Here is a 17073-nt window from a genome sequence, read left to right as displayed (position 1 = left end):
GAGGAGTTGTTTTGTAATTTATTTCCTGGGTCAATTTTCATGGTTTCTATCCCTTCTGCCAGACATACACATGTCCAATAACTATCTTGATCTCCAAAGTTTAGATTTCTTGGAAACACTCTTGTAGTCATGTGTTCAGTGTGGAGACATTAGATACATGATGTATTGGATAGATGACGGATGGGTAGGTGGGTGGGTGGGTGGGTGCATGGGTGGGTGGATGGATGGATGGATGGATGGATGGATGGATGGATGGATGGATGGATGGATGGGTGGGTGGGTGCATGGGTGGATGGATGGATGGATGGATTGATAGATGGGTTGGTAAATGAGTGGGTGAATGGATGGATAGATGGACAGGTGGTTGGACAGCTAATATATGGATGGATGGGTGGAAAGCTGGAGATATAGAGCTAGAGAAAAAATACATTCATGCATGAATGGAAAGGAATATACTGATGGAAAGATGAGAGTGTGGTTCTTGACTCCCCCACACCTCTATGAGACATTACCATTTACTCTCTCTGAGTCCAAAGCCTGAGTAATTGCAAATAATGTTGGACTTAGGAGGTTTCTCTGCAGGTCGTGGTTATTTATATTTCTTTATGGAACTGAGTAATAAATAGCATGACACCCTAGGAAATGGATGATTAAGAAAGAAAAAATTTAAACCCACTCAAATACTATAAATAAAATAAATAACATTTATAAAATAAAAATCAGAGTGCAAAGAGCATTGATTTGCCTCACTCTGTACACTTCAGCCCCCTAATTCTGTTAGGACTGCAATAAATACCTCCTTTCTCACCCCCCACGCCTCTTCTCCCCTGCCCAACATGCCTGTGACCTAAGCCTTGTACTGTGGAAATAAAGGTCAGGCTCACACTGAGTGAATAGGAGAACTTCAGGGTGTAGGTTCTTAGGAGAAAGGCAATGGTGTAATTATGCACACCTCAGGGACAGGAGCTGGAAATGGTCATGGCAAGTTTAAGCAGAATGGGCCCAGCTTTGATGTTGACTTGGGACCAGTGACATCCGTTCACAGGATTCACATCCATTGATGGAACATTTCTTCCCAGCTGGAGACCTGGGGGAAAAGTTTCATTCCTGAACTGCTGGTACAAGAACCCATGTTTAACTATTTTCACACATTTAAGATACTTTGTGCCCCCCCCCCTTATGACTATAATTATACTAATAGGTCAGAAGACCTGCCATGTGCCAAACCCATTTAAGCATGTTCTGTGCAAGCATTCCATTAATTCCATCTCTATGAGGTCAGCAGAAACAGCCATTTCAGAGAAGGCCAGGCACATGGTCCAAGTAGCTTTCCCACATCACACCACTGCTAAGGGGATGCTGAGCTGTCACCCCAAAGCCCTGCTCAACAACTGTGCATGCTTCCTCCAGGTCACAGGTGTGTTTCAACAAAGAAGAGTCCTCTGAGGATTGGAGAATGTCATACATCCAGTATCATTTTTAAATCAATCTCATAGATAAGAAAATAAGATTCCTGGGGCATTATTCACTCAATTTATAGACAACTCTTGAAGTAGACTTATGATATCCTCCTTTGTGCTGGTGATGCATGCTCAGACCACCCCCGCCCCCCTACCATGTCCTTACAGCCCCAAGGATTACTGTCCCAAGGCCTTGACAAACTCCCATGGGCATGGGCTACACATGGGTCATGTCTTTGGAATCACCAGCTGCTTTGTCTTCATTGTTGTAACTAATGTCCCCATCATGTCCTGCCCAGTAGGTGCTCAACAAATATTTTTGGAGTGAATGAGTCCATGTGTCTGTATCTGGCACCTCTGCCCCATGGAGGGTACTTACTAGTACAAATGATCTAGAAACCACTAGCTCAGGCTCTAGCCAGTGGTATCCATGTCTTGAGAGGGGAACTGAGAAGTTGGGTGGTCAGATCTCCCTCAGGAGAGACCACTAGAAAACGCTTACAGTAAGGTGGGATCCTGGATCCTCTTTCAAGGCCTCTGATACAGCAGTTCTTTGGGTTTGATAAAAGACACTGAGATCAACTGGGTGAGAGGGATGTAAGTGTCAGCAGACACCTCAGTGGAGGCGGCGGGTCTTTGCCCAGTCCTGTTCTGAGGCTGCTACAGGCCAAGACTTTCAAACAGAACCAAAGGTAGAATATGAGGTGACTTCATCAAGGACATGAGGACCACCCTGGCCACCAGGATGATTCCACAGACTTGGGGTGTGTTCAAATCTCTGGTGGATCCAGACTGGTGTAGAAGGGTTTGTCCTTCAGGTCAGGTTCTGGTTGACCCACAGGAAATGGTCCTGGTCTGTTTCCAAGGGCATGACCCCAGGTGGGATTCACTCTTTGCTCATTAGAATGAAAATAAAGTCACTGGTTTGGCATCCTGGGTCTGACCTTGGGCTTTGTGGGGGGAGGTGCTAAGAGGCAGGGGAAGCTTTCTATTCAGAGCCCTTGGGTCCGTCTCATGGGGGATGATTTGGGCTTTTAAGTAATCCCCTCTTGCTCTGAGAAGTAGCTAAGAATTCCCAGTGGACCCATCCTGATCCCAAGATGGGATAAGTGAGATCCCCAAAGGGAGCAAAATCTGTATTGTGTCATTTGAAAATGATTCTTGAATCTTGGACAATTTGCTGACGTTAAGAATTTTTTTTTCCTAAATTGGATTATACAAGCAGAGCTCATTTCTGCCTCCTCATAAAAGCATTTGTTTCCCAACTACAGGTCACTAAGATGGGAGGTGGGGGTGAGAATGGACAGAGAGCAGATTTGATTCAGAGAATGTTCCTAGGATTTAACAGTAAGGAGACTTCGATCACAGAGGGTTGTGCTCAGCTCCTGGCTAGCAAGACCATTCTGAGTCAACAACATACCTGTCCTCTGTCGTCTGACTTCCCACACAGCTTTGCACCACCTCTTGTGCCTTGGAAACCTTCCCTTACAAAACAAAGCCTGATGCCTACCTCAGACACCCAACTGAGCAGCAAAGAGCAGCCGTGCCTGCTGAAACTTCAAATCTCTCAAAAATGGGAAGTATAGCAGAGAAGCGTCATAGCCGTGTCTCGAATACGCACACAGAGTCAGCCTTTGGAGTGCCAGCTAGAAATAAATCAAAAGCAGGAGCGTTTCCCTTGACCGGAGATGACAGGTTGCCTGGAGCTGGATAAAGGCAAGTTCCTGAGTCTAAAGTGCACGTAAGATCCAATTGCACGTTGGCTGACCACAGGACAGGACTGGATTCACTTACTGCTAATTAGACTGAATAAAAAGAGACACTGTGAGATGTGACGCTTGGGCTTATGGGTAATGAAAGCTCCTTGATGGGAGGAAACCAATTTTTTCTGTATCTGGTCCTGTATTTATGTCCTGAAATTTGTGTGGTGAGATCCAAAGATATTTCCGATAGAACTAAACTCTGGAAAATTTAATCAGGAAGGGTCCAAGCTGAGAAGAGTGAATGGGTTTGGCTCTCTATACAAAATGGACTTTCTCAAAATATTAAAACAGATCTCCCATGTTATCCAGTAATTCCACCCCTAAGTATCTACATGAGGAATGCAAAAACACAAATTCTAAGAAATACAGACACTCCTATTTCATTGTAGCAATGTTGGCAATAGCCACGTTATGGGAACCATCTAAGAACCCAAGGCCAGATGAGTGGATAAAGAATGAGTAGCATAAACACAAAGGAATACCTCTTGGCCACAAATAAAGATGAAAGGTTGCCATTTGTGATAACACAGATGTAATTGGAGGGGATGACGATAAGCAAGATAAGTCAGGAGGAGAAAGACAAATACAAGATGATTTCACTCACATGTGGAATATAAAAAGCAAAGAAAAGGGGAACTGAAACAAGTCCTTGAAACCTGACTGCAGAATTGAGGCTACCAGAAAGTGGGGGGGACAAAATGGGGAGGGGGTTTCTGGGGCTTTGGTGGTAAGGGTGATGTAATAACATCCCCTTGCAGAGGGGTGAATTTACACTTCTGAAATACATGCAGGGCTGTAAATCACCATTCCCTCAATAAACATAATTTGAAAAAATAAATGTTCTGGTGGGGGTAGGAGAGGAGGGATTAGGGTCAAAATAAGGGGGGGTGCAATTGTATGGGGAATAGAACCAAAATGAAAATGCATACATCGTGCAAAAACAAAAAAATGATGTAAGAATTATATAAAATATATTATAATAAAAAAAAGAATAACCAAAAAAATAGATTTTCTGTCTGTCTAGGGAAGGACGTTTTTCCTTCTGTTCCAAGTGATAAAATACACATCACTGAGCAGCACTCTGGACACTGTCAACTGGGGCTGGTGAGACGCCAGATAACCCACTTGATTACTGATGATTTTATTTGTGCCTCCCCATGCTGGCTTCTCTTTCTTAGGGTGAGATCACTCTTCCTTGACTCTATTTAGAAAAGAAATGAACTGTGAGGCTCATGCAAGCTGGGAGTGATGTCGGGAGGTGCAAAGCCAAACCAGAGAGACAAAATGCAGGTTAATAACATAAAGGAATCTTTTGAGGGACTTCTCGCTCCGCAATGTTGGAACACCCCTTTGCCCTGCCACTTTCTGGCCAGGGGTGAGATGGGAAAGTTATTTTAATTTTAACTCTATTTAGGGGACTGGAGTGTTCCAAAGAGGAGGGTTTTGGTGAGCGTTTTAAACAATTGATTCCAGATGGATTCTCTTTGTACCATTTTTGGAATTGTTTTCTCTAAACGAGTTCTAAAGATAGAACGAACATGTTCAGAAAAGATTGAAGGATGAAGAAATATCAAGCAACTAAGGAGAGCAAACTTGCTGCCTTAGGTGTCACTTGGGGTACGTGGCCTCGATTCTTGTTTTTCCCCTTGGTGCTTTCATGAAACAATAACCCTGGCAGGACAGAGCTCCCAGGAGGAATCTGCAGCAAGAACTGTCCATGCTCAGGTGCACATATTGAGGATATCTGGCTGTAAATGAATTACTTCCAATTAGTTTTAGGAGGAATTACAGGAAGTCGTGGGTGTGTGTACAGAGAGAGAGAGATGGAGACAGAGAGACATAGACAGAGAGAGAAAGTGACGGATTGCTGTGGTTAGATTGATTCTGGAGGAGAAGCCAGAATTAAAAACCAGGATCTGTTCCCACCCAAATTTTACAGCACAGTCCTCTGTCTTCTAGACAGTTCTCATCAAATAATCACCATGTGGAGGTGAGAGTCAAGATCATTAGCCCCAACACTGCCTAGATAGAATGAACACCAGCTGGAAACTTCCAGAAGGCCTGTGGTGATGCATGGGGCTGAATGAACCCCAGTGTGAGTAGCTGTCCATGGACTCGCCATCCTGCGCCTCCGTGGCCATGGTGGCTGTACACTCTATGTTACTAGACAAAGAGCTCTTGGCCACAGTGAATCCTATGGGTCTCCTCCCTGTGACCCAGAGTAATTACAAATATAAAAATTATAAATTATAAAAGTAAGCAGAATACTCAAGTGCTTGCCATATGCTAAATGTTTTGAGCAGATTGTTTTAGATGATTATTTTAAAACACTGTAAAATAGGTATCATGTTATGATGTCCACTTTGCAAATGAGTCAGCAGAAGCACACGGGAGTAGGGTGCAAAGTGGACTCATAGTGAATGCAATCAGTACCAGTAGTCAGTTTCATGAAAATGCCATTTGAAATAAGGAATTATTAAAAGCTGATTTGTGCTTACCTTAAGCAGTTTATTTTCTTTAACACATATGAATGTACTTCAATCTGGCAAGGGCATTTTCATTAGAAATTGCTAATTGGAATTCAGTTCTGTCTTACTGGCATAAACCACACACATAACATATGCTCAACATTTTCTAGTTTCAGTTTCTTTGAAGTGAAATAAACCTGGAGACACTTGTAAAGCAATCAATGCAGAATTCTTCTAGATTTCTTTTTTTTTTTTTCCATAACTTTTGAAGTGTTTTATCCAACACCCAACTGGCTTGGCTCACTGGTATCCAGTCTGTCCAAGCCATTCCTTCCACTTTTCACAGGGGAAGAAAGTACCTATTTTAATATTCAGATTTTATCACCCCTGGTTAAATTATGTGATGGCCACTGGGACTGAAAGCTTTGAGGACTAAGTTGTAGGCAACTCACCTGATAAAAGTAGAAATGTGTGGGTCTCCTGGAGAAATTCCAAGACATACTCATGGTCAAGTGGGGGGTCTCTATCCTCCTCCAGTGAAGCCCAGGGGCTTTGGTGAGCACATTGGTGGCTGTGTGGCTTCCAACTTGTGTCTTGAAAATGGCAAGCTCTTCTGCCTCATTCTCTAGCAACACTGAGTCTGGGAACAACTGCATGTGTTGAAACTAGAGAGATGGCACCTGGAGAGGAAGGAAGGTCCTCAGTGCACAGCCCAGCCTGCACCCCCAGCTGGCCCCTCACCCTTGCCGCCATGTGATGAGCTCCATTGGGAGCAGCTCCTGGGGTCCCAGCTCACCCTACATTATTTTTTTAAAGATTTATTTATTTATGCATGCAAGTGCTGGAGAGCAGGCAGGGAGGGGTGGGTGGTGAGAGCATTCACCAGAGACAGAGTGTGGAGCAGAATGGGCAGATCTACTGAAATACACTGCTGAGGGGAGCAGCAGGGAGACAGGAGACGTCTCCTGCGCCATATGGGTCAGCTCCCTGGCTGGGAATCACACTCGTGCTGCAGTGGCTGCCGATAGCTCCAAAGTGCTGAGACTTAACCCCTTTTGCCACCAGGGAGGCCCTCACCCTACATTATACCATGCAGAATGGTGAACTATCCTCACCCAATTACAAATAAGTCAGCAGGTGGCTTGTTATATCACAAAGCCCTGGAACCAGGTCTATAGGTATGACTGGTAAGTTTCACAGCAGGAACGTTTGAGCTGAGAAACCAGGTGACTTCTCCAAGCTCACGCAAGAGCTTGAGTCCAGGAGCTGACTTCAGAATTACTACATTCCTGAAAAACAAATTTAAGTGCCCCAACTAAACTATATATAGCATTGATGAGATGGTTTGATTTCTTAACTCTGTGCATCCAGACAAGCTTTTAAAATTGATAGGGTCCAAGGCAAGCGTACAAATTAATATCAGGTGACTAATATTTAAAAGTTAAACATCAAGTGAAAAGCTGCCAAATGGAACGTGTTCTCGCCTACTCCGTACAGATACTTCGTGCAATCTGAACGGCCAGGCTGCGCTTGGACGCCATGGCCACACTCCTCTTTCCACCCCTGGATCCTCGCCCCCACCCCACCAGTTTCCTCCCCACTTGAGCGTAAACTCCAGCTGCACCCCAAATTTCATTCCCAAGTCCTCCCCAATCAGCTGCCTGTCGTGCAGCCAGGCACGGGCCATGAGGGGTGATGGTCGGCCCCAAGGGAAGAGCTCGGGACAGAGGCCCAGGAGGGCTCGGGGAGTCAACTGAGCCCCTGGGGCCCCACCCTCGGCCTAGAGCACCATCTAAAAAGAGAGGTGGGCCCCGATGGATGCTGGGTGGGCAAGGATGCTCGACCCAGCTCTGTGCCTTGGGGACCTACAAGACCTCAAATTTGCTAAACTTGTGTCTGTCACTTCACTTTAACGCTCTGTTTCAAACATACTTCGCTACACCCAGAAAAGCCATTATTGGGGACAGAGCTGTGTTGGTTCGCTGGAGCAAGGTGTTTTTGAGCAAGCACACAGGATGCATGCCAGGGAGGGGATGGGCAAGCCCCTGGCAGAGCAGGACCCCCACAGGCTCGTGCCCTCGGGTGAAGTCCACGGAGCCTACACCCTCTGTGCTTCTGTGCACAGCAGCTGATGAAGCATAGCTATTTGGCCAGTCCCTCTCTGGAGCTGCCCTTGGAGGTGTCTGCCCCATGACTGAGGAGCAATATTTACCAAATAACGTCACCCTGTGAGCAAAAGCGAATTTCATAATTTTAAAAAAAATTTAAAGGTTTATTTATTTATGCATACAAGAGCTGGGGTACAGGCCAGAGGTGTGGGGGTGAGCGGATACACCAGAGACAGAGTGGGCAGCAGAACAGGCAGACTGACTGAAACAATGCTGAGGGGAGCAGCGGGGAGACAGGAGAGGTCTGCTTCATAGTGCTGAGATTTAACCCCTTGTGCCACCAGGAAGGCCCCGAATTACATAATTTTGATCTTGGTTGCTAATGGGGTTTCAGACTTTTACTCCAGAGTGATGCTCATGAAGCCGGGAAGGAAGCCAACTCCCGCCCCAGCACCCTGGACTCAGCTCTCACCCATTCAAAGGGCTGGAAGGAGCAGGCAGGATGGAGGAGACTCGCTCTGGCCCCCTGAAGGGAGGTGCAAGGCAGACCCCAGCCCTTTAAGGATGAAACTGTGAGTACTGCCCTGTGTTTTGTCCCGATGGTAACGTTTTCCCCCGGATACAAAAACTGTCCTAGTCTCTTCCCCTACACGTGCTCACCTGACCCCACCAGGGGCAGAGGTCAGGGGGACCCCCCCACCGTGCTGATGAACAATAATGACAACCCAGCTAAGTGTGAGTGTCTGGAGCCAAGGGCTGCCTTGTGCCCTGTGGAATGTTGCACACCGTGATTTATTTCAAAAGAACTACTTGTCCTGAATGTGTCTTCAGAGCTGCCTCTGCTGAACCACAGAACATTCCAAGTCCATCCCCAGTGATGGTGGCCCATGATCACCGGACCCACAAGTCACACACCTTCTAAAGATCTGTGTCACCAGCAAACCCATGCACTTCCTCTTAGTGCTGGTTCTCAAAAAACATATTTGGGTCCCTCCAGAAAACCATCACCCATGGGAGGAGCTGCTGGATCTGAGACAGGTATCTTCATACCATTTTAACCCAAACAGAAAGGACTTGAGTCATAAAGTTGTATAAAAAAAAGTTGACCTGCCATTTTGATTAAACTTACTTCTGCTAGCACCAGAAAAAGACCAATGTAAGTAAAACCCCAGGGCGTTTTAAGTAAAAGTGAAAAGTAAAATTTTCATGCTGCAATTCTGTCAATAAATTTAATATCATTTGGAAGGGGGTCCATGCAGATTCTTCATGAGTGTGGCTAGGGGAATAGAACAGAGTTTACGCATAATTCCCTTAGGGTGTAATTCAAAAGTACATGTAGGATTTTGTTTCCTGTAAGTCTTTCGGATCTAAAGCAAGCAAAAAAAGATTAAACTGTGAGAAATGGATGACTTGCTCTGTCCCTGGAAATTCTTATGATGTTTATATCATCTCTTGGCTTCGGGAGATCCATCTCTGCCTAACTCATCATTGGTATTCTGGCCAGAAATACTGACGACTACACACCCTTGATGGTACTTTTATCTTTAGGAATACTGAGGGACTTCCTTGGATTTGGAACAGTGATTTCTAATTTTTTTTTTTGTATATTTGTGACGATGCCACTTATTTTTTTAAATGTTATTTATTTTGTGTAGAAGAAATGGGGTGTGGGCCAGAGGTATGGGGGAGTGGTGAGAGGATTCACCAGAGAGAGTGGGGAGCAGAGCAGGCACATCTACTGAAGTCCACTGCTGAGGGGAGCAGCAGGCAAGACAGGAGAGGTCTGCTGCGCCATGTGGGTAGCTCCCTGGCCGGGGATTGAACTCATGCTACAGTGGCTGCCTATAGCTTTATAGTGCTGACACTTAACCCCTTGCACCACCAGGGAGGCCCTGATTTCTAATTTTTTCCCTCCATTTTCATGAGAGACTAAAACATAAGAGAATTTTTCCCCCACCCTCAAAGCTGTGTTAGTATTTTTTTTCCTTATGTGAACAACTTTTTATTCTATCATTATTGTTGCTATTTTCCTTGAAAATAATTGTACCGATTATGATTATATACAATTATGTTGAATCCTAAAAGGAGTGGGGGGTAAGGGTTGCAGCCAAGATACGTATGCTAAACCAAAGAATTGCCCACCAAATATGTAAGATTTTTATACTTGTAGTCAGTGGTCTTATATGGCAGAAGGGAATTAAAAGGTAAAAAATTTTAGAGTGAAGAGAAAGCAAGAGTCAACTATATCCTGCTTCTGAGACAGGAACTAAGTGTAAAAATACAGATAATTTAAAAGGAAAAGGATTTGGAAGTCTGCATCATTGCAAGCAATAAGTGTTAGAAAGCAGGTGTCACAAATCAATGTTGCCAGTCAATTTCCATGCCATACATAAATTGGAACATTTCTTAATGAAGAAAAGGTCAATTTACCAAGAAGAAATCATGATCCCATATATTACCCAGAACTTTGAAACACCTGAAATCAAACTCACAAGCTAAACAGAGATGATCCAATCTACAATCCTAGTGGAGGAATTGAGAAAAACATGAACATGTCAACTTAAAAATCTGTAAGTATATAAATTTAAACAATATTGGCCAATTTGTCATACTAGAAATTTCTAAAACACTATAATGCAAGAGTGTTTTTTTTTTAAGAATCAATGAAAATTTCATGATGAATATGTGGTATACCACCATTCCGCCTCCTGTGAAGTGGTAGAAGCTTTCTCATCTCATATCTGAGTCAGACTCATGACCTGATTTGGCCAACAGAGTATGGCAGAATTGAAGCTATGCCACTATGACTCAGTCCTGGCCTTTGTCCCTCTCTTTTGCATTGTTCCTGCTGTTACGCAAAGAAACCACAGCTAACCTCCATTGAAAAATCAAACTCAGACTGGTCCAGAAAAGCTGATGTCTCAGAGGAGTCAAGCCCCAGTCAACCCTCCAAGTGAATACAGCCCTAGGAGTGAGTTCAAAGGAACTAGCAGAAGAACCAACCAGAGACCCAATAAAGTCACAGGAAATAATAATATTCAAGACACTAATGTTTGGGGTGGTTTATTATGAAGCATTTCATCTTTAAGACAGGACAGAGCATGGGCCTCCCTGGTGGTGCACGGTGTTAAAACACAACATATGAAGCTGTCCACAGCCTCTGCAGCATGAGTTTGATCCCCAGCCAAACATGACACCGCAGACCACTCCTGTCTCGCCCGCTGCTCCCCTCAGCAGCACACTTCAGTCAATCTGCCTGTTCTGTTCCCCACTCTGTCTCTGGTGAATCCTCTCACACCCCCACCCCACATACCTCTGGCCTGTACCCCAGCTCTTGTATGCATAAATAAATCTTTTTTTAAAAAGACAGGAAAGAGCATATACTTAGCCTTAAAATCATCTCAAGTTGCAGTACACATCATGGAGTATTATGCAACCATAAGAAAGGATAAAATGCAGCCATGTTCAACAAAATGGAGGGAATTTGAGAGAATCATGGGCAGCAAAATAAAAACAAATGTTGCACATCAGATAGAAGACCAACTGGATGATGTAAAATACTTTCAAAAACCAGTGAACATCAGCAAACCCCTGAGAGCTCTGAGGTTAAGAGGGCGTGAAAGGGGTCCTCCCTGATGGTGCAAGGGGTTGAGTCTCAGCTCTATGAAGCAATCTGTAGCCACTGCAGCATGAGTTCAATCCCTGGCCAGGGAGCTGACCTACACAGTGCAGCAGACCTCTCCTGTCTCCCCGCTGCTCCCCTCAGCAGTGTATTTCAGTGGATCCACCTCTTCTGCTCCCCACTCTGTCTCTGGTGAATCCTCTCACCCACCCACCAACCCCCACACCTCTGGCTTGCACCCCAGTTCTTGTATGTATGAATAAATCAGTCTTTAAAAAAAAATGATCTTTAAAAAAAAAAGAGGGAGTGAAAGGGGTGAGGAGACACAAGGGATGGTAGGAGGAGAAATCATCTCAAACTTCAGTGGGCTTAAATGATAACAAATTTCTTCATTGACTACAACAAATTAAATTATAAATACTTTATCAGTTATAGAAAGATACCTAAAGTATCTACCAATATGTTGAAATCAAGTCCATAATTCTAAATAATTTATGGGCCAAAGAAGAAACCACAAAGTAATTATAAAATCTTTTGAACAGAATAAAGAAAACAATATGTCAAAATACATGGGATTCTGTTGATACAGCACTGAGAGGGAAATTTATTGTTTTAAATGATTAGATGAGAATAAAGGCTCAAAACTCAGATTTTGGATTGTAGATTACAAGCTTCTACTTTAAGATGCTAGACAGAGAAAAATTAAACTCAAATTTAGTGGAATGAAATAAACAGTGCAGCCATTATTTAGAGATACAGACTTGATTGTGTTTGTAGAGAATACAAATAACAACAAAAACCAATTAGAACAATGAGGAAATTTAACAAGACCTACATAGAAAGACCAATATATTTCTATATACTAGCAATAAAGATAAATGTAAGCACCATCTACAAAAACATAAAAATATAAGATAATTAGAGATAATTTTAACAAGAGAAATTTAAAGATCTCCATGTTTAAACTATAAAATATGGCTAAGATAAAGTTGTGAAATCTTAAATGTTTATGTATTGAGAAATTCAATATTGGTACAGCATCTATGTGACCCAAGTTCATCCATAATTTCAAAGTTATTCCACACAAAAACCCAGCAAGATTTTGGGGTGGAGAGGGGGGCAATTAACAAACTGATTCTTCTACATTGTATGTGGAAGTGCAGTGATTCCAGAATAGCCAAATCAATTTTGGAAAAGAAAAAAAAGTTCTCCAGATATACACTAAACTGAAACCTGCAATTCTACTCTTAGGTATGCTTATCCAAGAGAAATATTTAAAACATATGTCCACAGAACAACTTTGTGCAAGAAAGTGTATAGCTATTTTCCTTTGTAATAGTTCCAATCTGGAAATAGACTAAATGTCTGTGAAAAGGACAATGGATATCCCAACTACTGTATATTCATGTGATGGAATACTACACAGCAATGAAAAAAGAATATCATGGTTAGATATTTTGAAAAACAGAAGTCAGACTCAAAGAACACATACTGTAGTATATAGTGTATACATATTTTATATCAGTTCAAGAACATTCAAAATCTCTCAATAGAAATTACAACAGTATTTCCCTTTGAGGGGCCCAGAAATTGATTGAAAAGGAATATAAAGGAATTTCTCGGGTAATGGATATATCTACATCTTGACTGGGAAGTTTGTTGCATAGGTGTATATTTTTGTTGATTTTCATCAACTGAATGCTTAATTTGTATGCATTTTGCTGTATGTACTTTAAAATTAGTTTATAAGAAAAAAACACAGTAGGTCTGCAGGGAGTTTTCAAGGTCAAGGACAAATAAATCCCATAAGGCAGACAGCCCAAAGTCAGGATCTGGATGAGAATCAGACACCAGCATCTGTGAGAGCCCAGGCGGGAAGGATTCTCAGTGGGGAACCTTGGCCAGATTCCCTGGGAACAGCCCCTTACAGCCCTAAATGAGAGCAAGGGTATGTGGGCCAGTGCAGCAGCAGTGAACTCCCAGGTTGACACCCACTGATGGGGTGCAGTGAGCTACTCCCCAAGTCTGCAGTCAGTGATCCTACAAAACAGGATTCTCTGCAAACCAGACAACTTCTCCCCGGTGGTGATGTAATAACCTTTCCTCTTTTCCCTGCAGCTTTCTGAGTGAAAGAGAAGAAAAAGCAGAAAAGCTAAAAATTATTTTTAAAGGCATTTATCCAAAAGATCCAGTCCTTATTTAGAAAACTGTATTCTAAATCAGAAGAGATTGAGTTATCTTAATTGGTGAATCCAAACACTTCGCCATCACCACCCAGCTCCCGCCCTCAATGACAGAAGGGATTCCAAAACTCCACGCCCACAGCTATAAAAATTCAAGCTCCTTTTTGTTTTGCTTTGGAACATTTGGGCTGAAACATATTTTATTCCTGATCCATTCTGGTTTTCAATTTTCAGTCTGGCTGGAGTGCTGGGTCCAGGAGGGATCATGATGATGATGAGGCTGGGGACGTGGGGCGGCAAGGCCTTGGGGAGCCTTTTTCAGGGGGTTGGATTTTATCCTGACAGGGAGGAGGAGGTTTGGTAAATTTTTAAATCAGAGAGCGACATGATTAGATTCGTGGCTTGGAAAAAAACCACTCTGGGAAAAGTATGGGATTTGGTGTGAATGAAACTAGAAACTGGGAAAGTTGGAAAGAGGCTTTGAAGAAAAGTAGACAAGAAACCTTGAGGGTCTCTATTCAGATAGTGATATTGGATTTGGGTGATGAGGCTGAGACATCAAGGAAGTGAATTCATGGGCAGGCAGAATCTAAGACGGGGTTCCCTAGCCTGGCCTCAGCTGCAGGGTGGGTTGTGACAACATTTACTGAGCAAAGAAATAGAGGAGGTTGGAATCTGAGGGGCCTTTGGGAGGAAGTTGACAAGTTTAGCTTTTACCATGTTACTTGGAGAAGCTCATGGAACATTCAGGAAGACACGTTCAAGTCCTGTTGGGGCTTAGGTTCTTAAAACTGAACAGAGACTTTTGGCCTGGATTTGAAGAAAATAAAGAGATTAAAGGACAAAAGCAAATTCTTAGCTGAAAATCCCACAGTGGAGTCAAAGTGAAAACTGGGAGATTTGGTGTTCTGTTTGTAATAGGATTGCTTTCTTTTCTGGAAAAATCAAAACAGAGAAAGAAAATCCAACTACTTATAGAGTTTTGTTTTTAATCTCATAAAAAGCTAAGTAAGAGCTAAGTGGTTCCTGGCACTAAGGTTCAATGATGTCAGAACCATCATCTCTATAAAGTTTCTCCAGCCTGACAATTTCAAGACAAATGTTCATATCCGTTCCACTCAGAGGCACCATACCCACTCAAAGCCAAGGATCCTTTAAACCAAGAAATCAGAAACTTCCCCAGAGCTAACCCACCTGACTTCTGCCTATGTCTCTCTGCCCAGAAGAGTGATACACAGCTCTCCATCGGCAAAAAACTGGAAAAGTGAGTATATGTATGAATCGATGCAGGTATAAGAGGTAAGACATGAGGTAGCAGGAAGTGTATGTTTAAAGTCATTCTAGACTTAAACAACAGTAACAAATACATACAAATAAGGAGTGGATGTTGGATTGGCCAAGCACAGTGTGTGCAGAGTTCAAAGCAACACAAGGGTTAGTGGTGAGGAAAGTTCGGGAAGTCTATGCAAGGGGTTGTGCAGTGCTCAGCACCTTGACCCAAGAGATTTTTAAGACCCTTTATTTCTTGGGATTTAGAGAAAGGGGAAAAAGAGTTGACTTGAGCTTTGTTGTTACATGACACTTAAACAACTAAGTGGATGTCTTGGATTGAAGAGAAAGTAACTTTGATCGGGCGACCAGGGTTTGCATCCAGGTCTGTCTCTCACTAACTAGCTCATCTTCCATAATTAGCCTCTTCGTGGCAGTTTCTCCATCCATAAAATAGAAATAACAAATATCTCAGAGTGCCTCGCACAAAGCAAGGGCTCATTGCCATCAGCTGTTTTCACCTCATCATGCACTCTAAAGGTCTTCAAGCTGGTCATTCTGTTTTACTTATTCTAACAGCAAATTATGTTCAGAGAATCAATCAATTAATATTCCAAAGCTGTGCCTTCTGAAAATGATTTGTCCCCATGATTTTCAAATAAAATTGTATGTTTAAAGTCATTATAGAACTAAACAACAGTAACAAACACGTACAAATAAGAGCCAAGGAAATTTGGTGCATGACATGGTTCCCTTCCACTGCCTCTTGGAAGTCTCCAGCTCACAGGCGTGAGAACTCAGCCATCCACACCCTACTTAGCATCATTCTGCCACCTTCCTCCACACCTACGCTCTGTCTCGAGGTCAGCACGTGGCCTATCTACCCTCCCAATGCCCCTGGAGCACTCCTGCTCACCTCTTTTGTCAGCAACTGCTTCTTCAGGCTCTCAGTTTGGGGGTGACATCCCTTAGGAAACCTTGCCAACCCTCCCAGTCTGAGCTAATTAGGTAATTATCCTCACCACACTTGAACTGAAACAGGACTATAGGTGGCTATAGCCATCCAAGGACAGGGCCCAACAGAGGACACGCCTCTGCCTGTGGGTGCTTCACCCCCCGTGCACAATTGCAAGTCCACTCAGGCTCAGGAACAACAATGGGGGTTACATAACAAACAGGAAGACAGAGTTTCTTAGGCCATAAGTGGCCACCTAGCTCCCCCACTGGAGTGTGTCTGCAGTGTCCAGAAACCCCAAAGGCTGCTCATGCAAGAAAGCACTGCCATGTCAACGAGGGCCTGGAGCTCAGGGCAGCCAGCCGGCACAGGCCAGGGTCCAACTCACCACAGCTGGAGGTACTCCGAGGAGGCCACGGAGATGACGCCGCAGCAGCCCAGCCACAGTCTGGAGGTCGGGACGGACAGCACCGGACGCTGAACCAGACAGCAATGGAAGCGGCAGCACTGGGAGTGCTGCAAGATGATTAACAGCTCTCAGAGGTGACCTGGACACCCACTGCAGGTTCCCTCGTCAACAGTGCTGGGCAGTGCTGGCCAGTGTGCCAGTCACCTGGTCACTAGGAGGTGGTGGTGTCAGAGACACCGTGCCAACAGCGCTGTGTGAGTGGTTGGCCCGCACCAACAACAAACAGCTCTGGGAGACACGAGGCCCGAGGCCTAGCGCTCCTTTGCGGCCAGCCCGGAGGCAGGCCGGAGACGAGCAGCAGCACCCGGCCGCTGCGAAGACTTCGGCTTCTCTGCGAGGCTTTTGGCTTCTTTCCTCCTTCAGAGCTCAGCTGCCAATGCCTCCTCCCTTGGTCCCCGGGGGTCAGGAGCAGCGACCTTCTCAAGCACAGAGGGAGCCTGAGCCGGTGGAGGGGAGTCTCCCTTCCCAGCCCCAGAGAGCGCAGGCGTCCAGGCGAGCAAGCCCCGAGGCCCCAAGCTGGCGTCTCTCCTGCTTTATATCCTCTGTCCGGGTCCTCCCCTCCCCCCATGAGTCTTTTCAATCCTCTGGCTAATTGGACCATTTACCAATCAGCTCACAGTTCGCACCTGATGCGTCCTTTCCACGGCTCCAGGCACCAAGTCCACAGGCCTCTCCACTGCCTGCAGCTGGCCCCGGGCGGCCCCCGGGGCTGCATGCCCTGGGTGATGCGATAGAAACCCCCTGCTGTCCCCCCTCACTACTGGCCTCTGCCAGCC

At 44.4% G+C, this 17073-nt stretch overlaps 1 long non-coding RNA gene across 1 annotated transcript; it reads right to left on the bottom strand.

Annotated features, from left to right (window-relative positions):
• Positions 1–759: 759 nt before the first annotated feature.
• Positions 760–16373, bottom strand: LOC119261129 (uncharacterized). Its single transcript, XR_005128935.1, has 3 exons — positions 16217–16373; positions 6144–6371; positions 760–1087 (listed from the first exon to the last, which is right to left on the bottom strand). It is a non-coding gene; the product is annotated as an uncharacterized LOC119261129 (long non-coding RNA).
• Between the last annotated feature and the right edge of the window lie 700 nt (positions 16374–17073).

Source organism: Talpa occidentalis, unplaced genomic scaffold (assembly GCF_014898055.3).
Source record: "Talpa occidentalis isolate TD23 unplaced genomic scaffold, MPIMG_talOcc4v2.1 talOcc4.6, whole genome shotgun sequence".
Taxonomy (NCBI): Eukaryota; Metazoa; Chordata; class Mammalia; order Eulipotyphla; family Talpidae; genus Talpa; species Talpa occidentalis.
The sequence above is the reverse complement of the archived record's forward strand: the minus strand, read 5'-3'. Positions and strand labels throughout refer to the sequence as shown.